The sequence below is a fragment of the Vitis vinifera genome, chromosome 3 (genome assembly GCF_030704535.1).
Source record: "Vitis vinifera cultivar Pinot Noir 40024 chromosome 3, ASM3070453v1".
NCBI lineage: Eukaryota > Viridiplantae > Streptophyta > Magnoliopsida > Vitales > Vitaceae > Vitis > Vitis vinifera.
Genome location: NC_081807.1, coordinates 18473352 through 18491614, shown reverse-complemented (window position 1 = coordinate 18491614; position 18263 = coordinate 18473352). Strand labels below are relative to the sequence as shown.

The following is an 18263-nucleotide window of genomic DNA, read 5'->3' as shown; positions in this document are numbered from 1 at the left end:
TAAGAGTTCCAGCTAATTTAGTGCATGCACATTGTTGGAATTAGAAATTTTGTGACCTTTTAGATGCCAAATTAGTTGAGAAAGATTGAAATTTTGTATAAAAGTATATTTTAATGTTATATGCACTTACCTTTATGCTACCAATGAAAATGTCATCATTGAGGTTGAATCTATGCAAAGGCACCCCATAAAGCTAAAAAAAATGCCAATGGAGGCAAAGGCAGTTGTAACTAATAAAGGGATCTATAAGTTGCAACTAATCTTTGTAGAAAAATCATAGAATCTAATAGCAAAAGGGATCTATAGTCTCTAAACTAGTTTGACAATCTCCTTAAATTGAAGTCATATATGATAAAACAAAGAAAGCACCTAGGAAAGGAAGAAAAGAGACTGGCAAAAAGAAACATAAAATAAGTAATAGGAAACAAATCAAATGAGGCATGAATAATAAAAGAAAACAAAACAACTAATAAAGGTTCCTGTATAGGCACCAAAGTAAAGAGTTATAGCTACACTGGGAATCAAGTAGGACATCTTTATCATAACACGCTAACTAAATATCTTGGAAAGAAGATTCAACGACAAGTAGACTTTAGATTTTCTTTCTAGTTAGAGGTAAGGGAAGATATGGGGATGAGTCAAATTTGAAATATGACACTTTAAGATATATAAAAGATCAAGTGAAAAAATGGTAAGCTTATCCAACAAGTGGACGGTCAAGGTAAGCAAAGAAACACCCCACCCATCCCCTAAAACTAAAGCGAAAGAGGTAAAATACCTATATGTTGAAGCATTTAATATGATATGATTCTAACTAAGTATAATAGGGCACAACCCAATGATTAAGACATATGAAGAGTCATACCCTAGAATCAAGGGGTCCATAATCATTGCTAAAGAAGCATTAATTAGGGATAGCAACAAGAAACTTGCCACTGATTAGCAAAGTCATAGACACTAACTAAGATAGCCCATTCCTATAAATTTCCTAAAATGCATCATTGTAAAGGTAAGAAAAAATTAGACATATGATTACTCCCTTGTTATTTTCTTTATCTTTTGTCCATCCTATTTTATCATGATTAACTTAGGTGACAAAAACATGATAGCTAACCCAACACTCTCGCTTTAACCTTTTTTGTTTGTTGGACCTTGTGTATATTTTGAGATTATCAATTTTTTTTTCTCACACGTCCTTTTTTTTTCTTTCTTAAGTTATATTTGGCTTGTACAATTTTTTTAAGAGAATTTAATTCTAATATTTGTCAAAATTATATTTTTAAATTTTAATTATATTAATTTGGTAATTGTCTTAGGAATTGTTTAGAAATTAATGTCAAGTCTGCGTAGAAACTCTTCGAATCTTTTCTCTCTCTTTGTTTTTTTTAATTTTTTTTTTGTAAATAGGAAAAAAACCATCATGAACCCTCATAAAAATGAAAATAAAAATAGAAATTAAAATGAATCATAATATAATATGGGAGAGTGGAATTCAATTGTTAATATAAGTAAATTTTTGTTCTCATAAAAATAAATTTTTAATTTATGTTATTATTTTAAGTAAGTCATTAAGATTACACATTTATGAATAAAATATTAAATAAATTTATTATTCTTGTTCCCTATTCAAAAAATTTAAACACACTTTTTAGAGTTGAATTAAAATTTCCTTTATTGTTTGGATTGATCTAAATGAAAAAAAAAAATTGAAACGAATTCTTGGAAAGTAGAATGATATTGGTCAAAATAAAATCAAATATTAGGAAAAGTAAGTGTATCAAACCTTTAGAATGATAAGTATAATTAAAAAATGAAATAATTTAATAATAATTAATTTATCCATCAATTTTCAAAATGTTGAGATTTGTTTGGTTTCCATTTTTGCCTTTATTTCAATAGTAATTTTCATGGTTTGAGATAGTCATGCATAAATACTTCATTATCATTTTCTAAATTACAAAAATCATCCATATACATACTGTTAGGAATTTTAGGCTAATCCAATCTATAGTAATCACCCTAGAAGGGGGTGAACAGGGTGATGGTCTCTTTTCGCAAATTTAAACAAGTGAATGCAAGAGATAATTATATGCAAGTATATAATAATCAATATATAGACAATTGCATATAAATTAAAGAGTAGGGAAGAGAGAATGCAAACACAAGAGTTTATAGTGGTTCGGCGCAACTCGGCCTACATTCACTCTCCTCTAGCTTCAATCCCGAGCTTGAAGTTCCATTAATCCAAGGCTTCCAAACCAAGCCTTCAAGCAATACAATTGGATTATGGTTTCAATTCACCCTCTTGGACTTTTGGCTCCAAGCACCCTTTACACTTCTCAAGAGATATCCCACTCTTGAACAAGCCCTCAAGTGATACCCCACAGTTGAGAAACTTCCTCTCAAAGATTTACAAATGAATGATCTCTCAAAAATCCTAGCACAAGAACTTTAAGCTCAAATGATACAAGAAAAACTAGGATTGAATGGTGTACTAAAGATATGCAAGTTTTGAAATAATGGTGCACTCAAAAATACTCTTCCAAGGCTCAAATATAATCAAGAAAGATTTGGGAAGGTTAAGCTCATGAAACAATGAAGATTAGAGCCTTTTTATAGAAGAACAAAGTCAAACTAGTCGTTGGGGGTTCGACCGGTCGAGTTAGGGGTCAACTGGTTGACCAGCTGTTAGCATTTAATGCTTGGCAAGTGATCGTTGGGCCTCAACCGGGCCTCAATCAGACCTCGACCAGACCTTAACTGGTTGAGGTTCAACCTTGACCGGGAAGAGAAGGTCATTGGGAGAAAGAGAAACTTTTTGGCCTCCCTCAACCGGTCCTCGACCGATTGGACCAATTAAGCCATTTTTTAGCTTAACACCCAACCTTTTTCAACTTAAAACCTTTTAACACAAATTTGAAAATCATTTAACACAAGGTTTTAGTTGAAAACATGAAATCATCCAATTCTTAAGATATTTAAAACAATATTACTCTTGGATGATTTTGATGCATAAATAAAGAATGAAATGCATGAAAGTCCTAGTGCACCAACAACCTTACAAAGAGATCTTAAGAAGCTTTGGTCTTGAAAAACTCTTCTCTTTGAGGTGGTCTTCTTCTTCATGATTTCTCTTTGGCTTGATTTGTCTTTGTGATTGTCACTTTGGAAATCGTCTTACCTAATCACACTTGAAATATGATCATTAGTTCTAACCTTGTTTTGTTATCATCAAAATCAAGATTAACCAAACCTTGGTTTCACTCATACTTTCACTCATGTCTCAATTTTTTTTATTCTCTAAACTTTTTAGTTGATCTCAATCATATCCTATATTATTCTCAAATGTTACATAGGTCATAATTCTTAATATTTTCTATAGAAAATGAACTGAGAAACTCATATGATAAATTTATAAATAAACTAAACATATCCAAATGTATCATATAAAATTTTATATGAATGTGTATCACCTATGATGTCAACCTTTTTCCTCAAATTTTAATGAAATTTCTTTACTAAAAGAGGTATTTGGTATTTGGACGTAGTTTAAAGTTGACATTGGCTAGTTCAAAAAATTAAGAACTAAATTGAGATATGGGTGAAAGCATAAAGATGATATTTATAATTTACTTTTAATCTTTCCATAAAATTTATGACTCCAATTTGTTAGGTTGGAGACAAGAGTAGAACCACCTCTAAATCTAAATTATTGTCTTATATGGAACTTTGATTTTCTATTTATTTAATATTTAAAAATTTATAATAGATTGACTTTTCTATGTAATATAGAAAGTTTTAAGAATATATTTATTTAAAGGATCAAATATTAGCGCATGAAAAAATTTGAGAAAGAAAGTGAAATGATGAACCATGTTGTAAAAAGGTTTTCATTAATTTAAATATAAAAATTTCCAACATTATAACTTTTCCATGGTGCCAAAAAAAAATTACTTATAAAAAGGAGTCCATAAAATAATAGAAGGTTAAAAATTAACAAGAAAATATAGGACTAGGCCCAATTTTTTTTCTCTATGGTGATGTTTTTTTTTTTTGTACTTAAATCTAAACAAAATTTAATTTAACTTAATTCTAAATACAAATTAATAATATTAAGTATTAAGTTGTTTGTTTTTTTATTATTTTATTTTTGTTAAATATTAAGTATTATCAAGGTGAAGGTTGTGTTGAAATTGTATTTTGGTCATTTTAAAAAATTGTTTTTAACATTAAAAAAAAAGTTAAATATTTTGAACTTTTCTATTTAGTCAAAAAAATTTTAAAATAAGTAATAAATAGAAAAAAAATTAAAAACAACTCATCTAAAATTTGAAAGCAAATCATATTCAATATTAAGTTAATAATAATAATAATAATAATAATTACCACCTAAATCCTACCACCAAAATGGAAAATTTAAGGTTGAGCTAAACTAGCCAAAGAGGAAAAATTAAGGTGAGCTAAACAAGTGAGTGAAAAAGTGTTCTCTTATAGAACATGTGAGAAACTTGGAAAGGAGTAAATGATTTCTTTAGACCTCAAATTTTGTCCCAATTTTTATTTTTACGTTGATTTTGAGCTTAATTTTATCCTTAGATTTTAAATCTCGATTAAATATGATATTTTTGACCCACTCGCCATTTAATTCTTAGTTTTTATTATTTTGTATATTTTTTTATTTTATTTTATTTTATTATTATTATTATTATTATTATTATTATTATTATTATTATTATTATTATTGTTATTATTATTATTATTATTATATTTTATTCTTTTCTTTTCTTTTTTCTTTCTTTTCTCTTCCCACTCTCCTCTCTCTTCCTACATTTCCCAACCACTCCACTTATTCCCCCATTCTCTATCCTCCCATACCTCCCCCCATTCCCAATACCACCAGCTCTCCCATCTTCTCTCTTCCTTTTTTTCCTCTTTTTCTTCCTCAAATTTTCTCCATTTTTCTTCTCTCCCCACCTCCCATACATGGTTGGAAACCATCCCTCTTCCCCCACACTCTCTGCTCCCCTCTTCTTTTTCCATTTTCTTCTCCATTTTGGCTCTCATTTTTTTTTCCACTCTCCCTTATCCATTTTTCCTCCACCACACGACCACACACCCCCATTTCTTTTCCTCCATTTTCTCCCTCTCTGCATTTCTTCTTCCTCTTTTTCCTCCTCCCAACACCCACATCTCCACCCAAATAACCACTTTCCATCTTTGGTAGTCTCCGTCACCACTACTGGTAGTGTGACACTAGCGCCATTTCTGATGCCCCTCCGTCTCCCATTTTCTCTCATTTTCTTATTATCTTCATTTTTACTGTTGTTGTTGTTGTTGTTACTACTATTTTTCTTTATTTTTCTTGACTTGATTTTAATAGTAATTATTGTTTGTGAGAATTGAATTATTGAATTAATATGAAATTTTTTAGCTTTGTTAATTAATATGGAATTTGGGTTAATTTGTTATTGGTAAATTAAAATGGAATTTAGTATAATTTATTGTTGGTGAATTAATTTGGAATTTGCTCATTTGGGTTAGATTAGTTGATAATTTATATGGTCGTGCTCATTTAAATTATTTAATTTGGACATGATATAATATTGTGGTATGTTTTGGATGTGGGTTTGCATATTAAATTGGGCAATTTTGGTTGTGGAATTAGGTTTGCATATTAAATTGGGTTTGGATTATGGGATATTAAATTTAGGCCTAATGGGATTTATTTTAATTTATCACGTTTTAGGTTTGATTAATTGAGCATATATTTTGGCTATTAATTTGAAATTTTTATATTAGGGCCTAAGACATGTGAGATATGTTTGTTGGGTTATATTTGCTAATTTAGGCTCATTTTGATCGACGAAATCTATTGGACTCATTTGGAGTTTGGATTTGGGTTAGAATATTTGTTTTGCACTTTGTACATTTTTAGATATTTACATTTGGGCTATTTTTGTTTTTGCATGGGCTCATTCTATAATTTTGTTGGCTAAGTTTGAATTTATGACATGTGGAGCACAAAATTTCATGGAAAAAAGTGAGACTCAAGAAGCCGTAGGAAGACATTGAACTTATTGTAAGCTTGTTTGGGTACACGTTTTATTTCCCATTACTATTTGGTTTTCTTTCTATTGGTTTTTATAAATATTTGTTTATATATATTTACTTGTTATGTACAAAATTGAATATCGAACAAATCAGAAATTTTGTTTAAATAAGATAAATAATTCATTAAATATGTTTTAACAAAATAATAATTTTAAAATATTCTTCTTAATAAAAGAAAGTTTTTTATTAATAAAAATTCAAAAAAATGCTTTTAGAAAAATCCAAAAAATAAATGTTTTTAATAGAATTTTGAAAATTTGTTTTTAATAATAATTGTCCAAAAAATTAATTTTTAATTAAAAAATATTTTGCAAATAAAGTTATATATATATATATTAATAATTTGTATAAGTCACTTTTCTTAAATGAAAATAAATCAAAATACTTTTTTTAAAATAAAATTGCAAAAATTCATTCATTTATGGTAAAAGCAAGTAAAAATAATTTTTGTTGTCAAATTAAAATTTTGTAATAAATTCTTTTGATACAATAAGGGTAAATAACTTTTTTTGAAAATTAAATACAAATGAAATTTAATCAAATCATTAATTGAAAATAAATTGAAACTTATTTTTTGTAAATAAATAAATTGAAATCACTAATTCAAAATTGTCTTTAATAAAATCATTTGAAGTTTCTTGAAAACTAATTCTTTCAAATATTTTTTTTTTCTAATTATTTCAATAAATTAATTTGCATAATTCTATTGTCATCTGTTTTGTACATTCTTGGAATTTTATTTTATCACCATCTTTGTGTATATTGTTTCGTTCCTTTAATCTTGGTATCCATGATGAATTAATTAATTGTCACAATTTCCTTAATTCGTTTAGTAGAGACTGTACGTATACGGGCTTAGAGGGGTGCTACGACTCACCACCGTACATTCCCAATGAGTAACCTAATCCCCGGATCAAGATTCGATTTTTGAAGATATGTATTTTCCAAATAAGAAGTCACACAATGTTTTCTTTCTTATTTTGTTTTCCCATTTAAAAAATAAAACAAAAATAAATGGCGACTCTAAGTTTTTTTCAAAAAATCAAATTTTCACAAAATAAAAAGCAAGTATCATCGTCGAGTGGGGACGCACGTAAAAAATGCAGGTCCACAAAATGGTGACTCCATTGAGGAAGTTTAGAGGGTCAAACTTGAACTCGAGTTGAAGGAAATATGGCGTTTGATTGGTTGATCAATGGATACCCCTCTCTATATGTCTTTGTATGATTGGGTGTTGATTACACATTGAGAGCTTTGATATGTTTATCTGTTATGCATATTTGGTTATTATTGTTCATTGGAGATGTTCACATGTTGATTATATCAATTGATTCTCTTACCTGCTTTTGCATAGTGACTCTTCTTGTTGTATGATTATCTTGCTTTCCTTGACATGTATATTCTCATTTTTGTATATCTCATTCATATTGGCATGATTTATTCTCTTTGTTGTATATTATCTTGTTTGTCTTAACATATTGTCCATTCTGCTATATACCTATCTTGTTTATATTATCTTTATCTAGCTTGTGTGTAGATATGAGTGATATACCTATTATTTGCATGATTGCTTGGTGCATGATTATTCTTTTGTGTGATGCATGTGTTGTTTGTCTATGTGGAACACATATATATCCCCTTACCTCCAACTCCCTAGTCTTGGTCGACCTTGTTTCCCTCTATCTCGTATTTGATACGAGACTTGTTATTTTATTTGCTCTTCGACTAAGCTAGTGATTCGGAGTAGGGTTTAGTGATGGGTTATATCTATGTTTGGGAGCATTCTAGAGGAGGCCAACACATTGATGTTGATTGGAGTCCGATTTTTAAAGACCTATATAGCCCAGAGCTAGATTTCGGGATATTTGTGTGACCAGTGTGTTTTTTTTCCGCTTAGTTTGATATGATTTTCGAATGCACCCACATCGTTCACTATGCACCTTAGATTACCACTGAGTGCTGAGAGTTGTGAGAGCTTTCACCATAGGAAACCCCTTGAGATGTCAAGGTAGTGCATGTGTGAAGGTGATGACCACCTTGCATGGAAGCGCCCTATTTCTTTAGAGGCGTGTAGGAGGTTGCATACCATTGGATGGTATGATCACTTCTGCTAGAGATCCTTTAAAGTCCACTCATTTTTCTTTTTAGAGCCGCCTTGACCTTATAGGTTGAGCCTTAGATCTTTTTATTAGGATTTTCTTTCCTACACGTGGGTGCATCTAAGAGCCTTCGGGGCTGCTTTAGTCACAGTTTGGATCCAATACTCCCTCTTTTGTCTCCAATTGAGAGTTCTTAGAGATCAATGTAAGTTTGAGTATCAGTTGGACTATCTCTTGTTGTATAGTGTTGGCTTCTTGTTGTCACTCGTTGAGTCTGCCACACTTTCTCCCTAGGGTTTTAGATTGATTTCATTTCTTGAGTTAGCATTTTTTTCAATTGATTGTCATTGTGTTTGACATTTTGGGATATGCTCATTGATTATGCTCACTTTTTTACATTCTTCATATGCCATGGGTTTAGTACTTCATTCTTTGGTTGATTTGCCTATTTCTATTTTCAACCTAATATTTTCATTATAGAAAAGTGAAAGGCATATTTTCACATTCACACCATTTTTAAGAGGTTTGTCTTTATCACCTTATCATTTTTCTTTATGGAGCTTGGATTGAAAGTGAATTAGAGATATTTTGTTATAGATAGAGTATCGATCTCATGACAGTGTTGTTTTTCACACCTCATTCATTTTCTAGATTATTGATAAATATTTTTTAATCACATTTGTAGCCGTCTCACAATGGACACCTTTATGACCTTAGAGTTTTTGTCATATTTTCAGTTTTAGATTGTCATCGCAGGACCATATATCATATGATATGTTGTACTTTTGACTTGAGGCATCTATTCACTTACACATTGTGGTCTTGAGGGTTGACCTATCATGGAGGATATTGAGCTTATTAGCTTATGACCAGAGATTTGACCTAAGGAGCTCGAGACTGTGACTCATCTTATGATCAGAGCAGTGCCTTACTCCCACAACTTGACTTTGCTTTGATCTACATCCATCCATTGTGAGCTTTGCAAAACATCACCCTTGACACCATTATATGACCTTTCCATCCCTAGTTGTTCTAGCTTTGCATATTCCCTCTTTGATCCAACCAAGTAGAGTGTGAAGAGTTTAAGCCCAAGGTTGATCTTGCATGGCGAATGATGGCTTGTGATCTTTGGGTGGCTTACGACGTGAGGATTGGTCGATTGCTTAATGGGACTGTCGCTTATTCTGCCATGAGTATAGAGATTGATCTTGTATGATGAGAGTTGGCTTGTGATGAGCAGTTGTGCCTAATGAGATCATCGTCTACTTTGCTTTGAGAGTATGATCTTTGAGATTATTATGAAGCATTTGGAGTATAGTTTGGCACACAATTTCAGAGAGTTAATGTGGTTATATCATATAAACATCGATCTTTAGTATCGATCATTTGAGGGTTTGAGAGCACGATGTTTGAGACCGTGGTAGTAGGATGGGTGGCCTTCATTTCGGTTAGCTCACGACCTATTACCTTTATTGACATCTAGACCATTGCTAGCCTTTTGAGCCTCGCATGAGCATCATAGTATTTTCCTTTTTATAGCCTTACTCACCTTTCACACTGGGATAGGGGCCCTTTGGTGTATGTATGTTTTATTCGAGAGTTTAATGAGTTGTGGACTTATTAGCTCACATTCTTCACTATTTTGTTGTCGTCCTAACATCATTCTTCATCGTTCTTCATTGTTTATATATTTTGTTTCATCTTTTATATTTGTTACCACATTTATTTCCTTACCTTAAGTGATGATCTTTCACATTTTAGTGCATGGACGACGGTCATGTCCCCTTCCACTCCTATCTCATGGACATTGGTTTGAAAATCCTTAGTTGAAAATGTCATTTTTTTAGAGAGAGTTTGTCTACATCATTGTTTGAGAGTATATCCATTTCATTATGTATTCTTAGTGGAGTTCATTTGTTGATATTTAGAGTATGTACAGGTAAAAAAAAATGAATGAAAAAAAAAAGGTAATAAGCACATCTATATAGTGTCATCCTCCATTGAGTGTATATATTGGTCATTGAGGCTTGTTTCATTGAGTCAATTGCTTATGAGAGTTTGTATGTGAGCTTTCAGAGACCCACATCTTTTTGTGTCTATCTCGTTATGTATCTTATGTGTGAGAAACGAATGACCTTTTCCTAGGGACTTCGGATCATTGTCTTCTCCATCATTACATACATTGGTGATTTGACTATTTTCCATGACTCGATTTGAGTGTATTAGTGTTCATTCATTTTCTTTCAATCTATTTGTTCTTCTCATAGTATTTCATTCGCCTTGCTTAGATTGTTCTTTGTTCATATCGATTTACATTTTTTGTTTGATATTTTTCAAACATCAATCTTATTCATCCTATCAACAGTTCGATATTCTTCCTTTCTTCTCTTTCATCATTAATATATTCATCTTGGATTCTTTCTTCCCCACCAATGTATTCATATTGGACGTCCTCAGATCCATGGTTTATGAGACTCTCTACACATATTGCATTTTATACATGAGAGTATGGGGTTTTATCATTGGGATTATTTGAGCCTAGTTACCTTTCATTTCTTTCACATCCTGAGTCTTAAGACCATCTTGAGGTCATGACATCACGTAATGTGTTTGATAGCTCTCACATGGGGGATATTTGAGATTGGTCGGAGAGCATTTTTATTATAATGTACTAGGATTTGTGGTATGACCCTACATTGGGGCATAGTCACCTTAGAGAGTTTTTATTAGATATGCAACCATTCTACTTGATACATCGCATTGGGGCACGCCTTTTTTGGTCGAGGGTTGATTTTTTAGATAACCATTATGCCGAGGCATACTCCTCTTAGTCGATAATAGATTTTGAGTCATGGTCATCCCTTGGAGGAAATCAGACGTCCTTTTTCACATTGAAGCATGAGACATGATTGGTATATTTCATCTGGTCTACTTTACACAGGGGCATATTTCTCAGTCGATGATGGATTTTGAGGCATAGTTGTTCCTTGGAGGTGATTAGATTCCTTTCACATTGGAGTATGAGATATGACTATGTGATTTGATTGGATGTGTTTGTACGGGAGCATAGCCCTCTCATTGGTATTGACGGATTTTTGAGATGATTAGATCAGGACACAGACACTTGTGAGAGCTTGCAGTGAAGTTTAGTCATTTCAAAGATTGCCTTATACTAGGGCATAACCCTTTCATTGGCGATTGATCTTAGAGATATCATCTTACATCTAGGCATGATCATGTCAGAGTGCATTTTTGTTAAGGCATACCACTTTGCTTGATTTTTTTTCTTATTGGGACATGATTTTTCTTTAGATGAGGTCAGATATTTATTTCATGTTACCACAATGACTTTGAGGAGTGGAGATTCATTTTGATCAGATGATGTATGATTGGTTGTACTCCTCTTATCAATGTTTGCTTTGGAGATGCTTACACTGGGGCATAGCCCACCCATTGGTGATGGATTTTATGAGATATCAGTTTATGCTAGACACATATTTCACTTCCCAAATATTGTCTTGCACTTTAGGCTTACCCATTTTGAGAGAATGCATTTTGACATTGAGACTTGACCTTTTGTTTATGATTGCCCTTTCAGTGGATTACAGAGATGATGATATTTTTGGGATAAGTATTCTTAACTCACTTAGTTTGATTTGGCTACCCACTTACCTTTGTTGGACATCCAAACATCCTACCTTTGATACCATTATACCTGCATCTATCTTGTCACATATCTTTTTTCGAACCCACCTATTTCATCATCCTACATGACTTTATCCCCTTCTTTTGATCAGAAGAGGATGAAGATCAATCTTGAGTTTTTTTGGTCGAGTTTTCACATGTCTTTGGACATTAGGTTCAACATCTTCCATGATGGTAGAGCCTATTAGTTTGATGATATATTTGTGATGATGTTTTCACCTTGATAGTTGACATATCACGTCTAAACTTGCGTGCATTTTAGATTTAGAGTCTTGGTTAGCATTTGTTTATCTTATTATTTTAGTTTCTATGATACATGATTTTGTTTGAACAATTTTTTATTGAGGCAATATGTTTTCATAGCATTGTCATTGAGCATATCCTATAGTGTCTTGTATGGTGACATTCTATGTCTTATGCAAATCTTTGAGTTCATCAGATCTTTTGCAAATTTTCTCATTACTCGATCTATTTCTTAATCCTTGCAAGTCATCATATTGGGGCATACCCCCCTTTTAATGTTCTTTTACTAAGGCATACACCATCTCTGGGTTCGTCATATCTCCTACTGATTTCATGGTTGTTTCTCTGGGTTCGTCATATCTCCTACTGATTTCATGGTTGTTAAACCCATTTACTGATCTTTACAAGTTATCACCTAGGACATTCCCCTATCTTCAGTTTGTTTAGGACATCCCCTTTCCTTCAGCTTGTTTAGGGCATCTCACTTCTGTCAGTTTGTTTAGGGCATCCTTTTTTCTTTAGTTTTTTTAGGTCATCCCTCTTTTTTCAGTTTATTTTGGGCATCTTACTTCCTTCAAATTGTTTAGGGCATCCATCTTCCATTAGTTTGTTTAGTGCATCCCCTTTTCTTCAGCTTGTTTAAGGCATCCCCATTCCTTCAGTTTGTTTAGGGCATCCCCTTACCATTAGTTTCATTTATGGCACCCTCATTTTGGTTTCATTTGTGGCATCTCTTTCCTTTGAGTTTCATTTAGGGCATATCTCCTTTCTTGATATGTTTAGATCCTCATTTTTAGTGAGTTTGATCATCCTAATCTTAGTCACCCTTTAGTGGTTTGACTTGGAGTCGCAGACCGTGATCTTCCTCTTTGGGCGTACAATGCCCACATCTTAGAGTTGTTCATTTCATTACAACCCAGTGTTGTTCATTGCATCCATAGCCTAGAGATGTTCATTGCACATTAGTTCTAAGGTTGTTATTATTTCAGTTTCATTTGTGGCATCCTCTCATTTTAGTTTCATTTGTGTCATTCTCTTACCGTTGAGTGTCATTTGAGGCATACCCCTTTTCTTGAGATAGTTGCATTCTCATTTTTAGTGAGTTAATCATCCTATTCTAGTCACTCTTTAGTGGTTTGGCTTGGAATCATATCCCTGATCTCCCTTTTTAGATATACAGTGCCCACATCTTAAAGTTATTCATTTCATTACAGCCTTATGTTGTTTATTGCATCCACAACCTAGAGCTATTCATTGCACTTTAGTTCTGAGTTTGTTATTTTTTCAGTTTCAGTTGTGGCATTTTTTTTCATTTTTTTAGTTTCATTAGGGCTACTCATTTCCTTTGAGACATTTAGATCCTCCTTTTTAGTGAGTTGATCACTCTCATCTTGGTCACCTTTTAGTGGTTTGACTTAGAGTTGTAGATCACGATCTCTCTTTTTGGGCGTACAATGCCTTTATTCTTGAGTTGTTCATGACATCCACAGCCTTGAGCTATTCATTGCTTCCATAGCCCTAAGCTATTCATTTCATTGCATCCACAGCCCTGAGTTGTTCATTTCATTACAGCCTTGAGTTGTTCATCATCTTTAGACATCCTTGAGTTATTTGACTAAGAGTTTGCGTATGACATTCTCTCTTTTGGCCAACCTTTAGGTATTTAGTGCCCACATCCTTGACTTGTTCATTACACTATAGCCCTGAGTTGTTCATTTCATCTTAGCCCAATGCTGTTTATTTCATATTCATTAGTAATGCACACCTTGTCTTCATAGTTATGCTCTCATTGCTCTTTTCCTCACTTCGTTACATTGTGCTTATCACTTCTTTATCATGCTATTATAAAGTTTCCCCTTCTCCATGGCACACGACATAGTCTTTTTAGCTTGTAACACATGTTTCGATCATATTGTTGGATACCCTATGCCTTGTGTCCTCATATGTTACACGTATGGTTTTTTCTCCTTTGTATGCTTTCGTTCCTATGCTCCTTGGTGGTTCAATTGCTACTTGACTTCGACATCGATTTTCGAGTCACTTTTAGAGACTTTTCTGAGGGAGTTTGGATCTATAGTGTAACTTTAGAGGCACCTTAGGATTTTTCGTTTTTGCCATTTTTGTAAGGTTTTAGAGTCTCTTTGTTCTTGTTTTAGTTTAAGAGAGTTTGTGTCATATTGGAACAAATTTGGTGGTCTTTCTTGTTTTTGGTAAAGCCCACTTCAATTCGTTTGTGTATACACTCACTTAACTTGTGGACTCTACCGAAGATGGGCATATTTGTAAACCCCAAAATTTGTTCCAAATTTTATTTTTACGTTGATTTTTAGCCCAATTTTGTCCTTAGATTTTAAATCTCAATTACATATGATATTTTTGGTTCACTCACCATTTAATTCTTAGTTTTTATTATTTTGTATATTGTTTTATTATTATTATTATTATTATTATTTTTATTTTTTTCTTTCTTTTCTCTCTGCTCTCTCTTCTTACCTTTCCCAACCACTCCACCTACTTCCCTATTCTCTCTCCTCCCATACCTCCCCCCATTCCCAATATCACCGTCCTCCATCTTTTTTTTTTTTTTTTCCCATTTTTCTTCCTCTGTTTTTCTCTATTTTTCTTCTCCCTTCCAACCTCCCACATATGGTTGGAGACCATCCTTCTTCTCCCACACTCTCTACTCCCCTCTTTTTTTTTTTTTTTCTCCATTTTGGCTCTCATTTTTTTTTCCACTCTCTCTTACCCATTTTTCCTCCACCACTTCGCCACATGACCACACACCTCCCATTTCTTTTCCTTCATTTTCTCTCTCTCTCTGCTTTTTTTCTTTCTCTCCCCAACACCCACATCTCCACCTAAACAACCACTTCCCATTTTCAGCGGTCTTCGTCGCCATTGTCAATGGCGTGACGCCGTCGCCATTTCCATTGCTCCTCCATCCCTATTTTCTTATTATCTTCATTTTTTTAATTTATTTATTTATTTATTATTATTATTATTACTAATACTACTATTTTTCTTGATTTGATTTTAATAATAATTGTTGTTGTTTGTGAGATTTGAATTATTGAATTAATATGAAATATTTGAACTTTGTTAATTAATATGAAATTTTGGTTAATTTGTTATTGATAAATTAATATGAAATTTAGGATAATTTATTGTTGGTGAATTAATTTGGAATTTGCTCATTTGAGTTAGATTAGTTGATAATTTATATGGTTGTACTCATTTAAATTATTTAATTTGGACATGATATAATATTGTGGTATATTTTGAATGTGAGTTTGCATATTAAATTGGGTTGATTTTGGTTATGGATTTAGGTTTGTATATTAAATTGGGTTTGGATTATGGGATATTAAATTTAGGCCTAATGAGATTTATTTTAATTTATCACGTTTTGGGTTTGATTAATTGAGCTTATATTTTGGTTATAAATTTGGAAATTTTAAATTAGGGCCTATGACATGTGAGATATGTTTGTTGGGTTATATTTGCTAATTTGGGCTCATTTTGATTAGCGAAATTTATTGGACTAATTTGAAGTTTGGATTTGGGTTCAAATATTTGTTTTGGAATTTGTACATTAGATATTTACATTTAGACTATTTTTGTTTTTCCATGGGCCTATTCTACAATTTTGTTGGTTGAATACAGATTTATGACACATGGAGCACAAAATTTCATTGAAGAAAGTGAGACTCGAAAAGTCATAAGAAGACATTGAACTTGTTGTAAGCTTGTTTGGGTACACGTTTTATTTCTCATTACTATTTGGTTTTCTTTTTATTAGTTTCTGTAAATATTTGTTTGTATATATTTACTTGTTATGTACAAAATTAAATATCAAATAAACCAGAAATTTTGTTTAAATAAGATAAATAATTCAATAAATATGTTTTAATAAAATAATAATTTTAAAATATTCTTCTTAATAAAAGAAAGTTTTTTATTAATAAAATTCAGAAAAATGCTTTTAGAAAAATAAAAAAAAAATTGTTTTTAATAGAATTTTTAATAATAATTGTCCAAAAATTTCTTTGTTTAATAAAAATTGTTTTGTAAATAAAGTTGTCCAAAAAATTAATTTTTAATTAAAAATTCTTTTGCAAATAAAGTTATATTTTTTTTAATAATTTGTATAAGTCACTTTTCTTAAATGAAAATAAATCGAAATACTTTTTTTAAAAATAAAATTGTAAAAATTCATTCCTTTATGGTAAAAGCAAGTAAAAATAGTTTTTGTTGTCAAATTTAAATTTTGTAATAAATACTTTTGATACAATAAAGGTAAATAACTTTTTTTGAAAATTAAATACAAATGAAATTGAATCAAATCATTAATTGAAAATAAATTAAAACTTCCTTTTTGTAAATAAATAAATTGAAATCATTAATTTAAAATTGTTTTTAATAAAATCATTTGAAATTTCTTGAAAACTAATTATTTCAAATATTTTTTTTTTCTAATTAGTTCAATAAATCAATTTGCATAATTCTATTGTCATTTGTTTTTGTACATTCTTGAAATTTTATTTTGTCATCATCTTTGTGCATATTGTTTTGTTCCTTTAATCTTGATATTCATGATTAATTAATTAATTGTTACAATTCCCTTAATTCATTTAGTAGAGTTCATACGTATACGAGCTTAGAAGAGTGCTACGGCTCACCACCATACATTCCCAATAAGTAACCTGATCCCTGGATCCAGATTCAATTTTTGTAAGCATGTCTTTTCCAAATAAGGAGTTACATAGGGTTTTCTTTCTTATTTTGTTTTCACTTTAAAAAAATAAAATAAAAATAAGTGGCAACTCCAAGTCTTTTTCAAAAAATCAAATTTTCACAAAATAAAAAGCTAGTATCATCGTCGAGTGGGGACGCATGTGAAAAACATAGGTCCACAATTACTTGTGATTTTTTTATAGAACATGAGAGGGCAAAGATGGTGATGGTCGTTGTACGCATATAGCGATGAACGTTTAGCTCAAGCGAGTACGAGATCCTAGACGCCACGTTGATGTGCTATTTTTTTTCATATGTTGAGTCTAATCCAAATCCAAATATTAATTTTTAACATTCAATAAAAAAAATTAAAAAATATAAACCCTAAGAATATGTTTGATTTTCAAAAAAAATTAAGGGAAAATATAAAGAAAAAAAATAGAAATGATAAGTAAAAAAGAAAGAAAAACTAAAGGAAGATAAAAATAAATAAATTTAAATGATAAATTATATTTTTTCTAACGAATTTTAATTTTAAGAGTATGGAAGATCGAAAAACCAAATTCCTATGAAAAAACTAGTTGTTTTGGTAATTCAAAAAAAAAAATTCCTTTCATTTGTTTGGGTAATTCAAACTAAATTGAAGAATAGTTGGAAAATGGTTCCTGTTACTGATATATATATAAATTTTAAAAGTTGAACAATATGGGGTGGTGGCGCAGTTGGCTAGCGCGTAGGTCTCATAGCATACGAGTTATCCTGAGGTCGAGAGTTCGAGCCTCTCTCACCTCAAAGTTGTTTTCCTTTTTCTGAATTTGGGGCCAACCTGAGAATTTTGGGCTGCAACCCAGACCGGCCCACATCTAAGGCCTGTGGGTTTGAACTGACTTTTTTTAATCTTGAGCCCCTCTCAGTATTTTTTGGGCTAAAGCCCAATCTGATTTCTCATAGGTTAGGTTTTGGCTTATTTTTTAAATTCTAGCCTTGCCTTAACATTGAAGCCTTGGAACTTTCAAATAGAGGTGACAAAGTTTAAATGATTAGCCAATATAACTCAAATTCAACTCGTGTTTTTTGAAATTTAGATTAAGTATAAACATATTTAATTCAAATTTGTTTCAACTTATATAATTTGTTTGATAAATTTCTTATTTTGGGATCAATTTACATAACACGAACTTAACAAAAATTAACTTATATAATAATTGTGTAGTGTAAACTATTTATAACTATAACCTATTTAACTTATATTTAAGTCGTATAAAATTTGATTATGAATAAGTACGTCAATTAAGTCATAAACACATCAAATTGAGAAGTTAATAAGATTAACTTAAATAAAACTTAATTTGACTTGATTATTAAATAAGA

The 18263-nt window shown here is 31.3% G+C and overlaps 1 non-coding gene across 1 annotated transcript; it reads left to right on the top strand.

Annotated features, from left to right (window-relative positions):
* Positions 1-17599: 17599 nt before the first annotated feature.
* TRNAM-CAU (transfer RNA methionine (anticodon CAU)) lies at positions 17600-17684 on the top strand. Its single transcript is given in 2 exon segments — positions 17600-17637; positions 17649-17684. It is a non-coding gene; the product is annotated as a tRNA-Met (tRNA).
* The last annotated feature ends 579 nt before the right edge of the window (positions 17685-18263 follow it).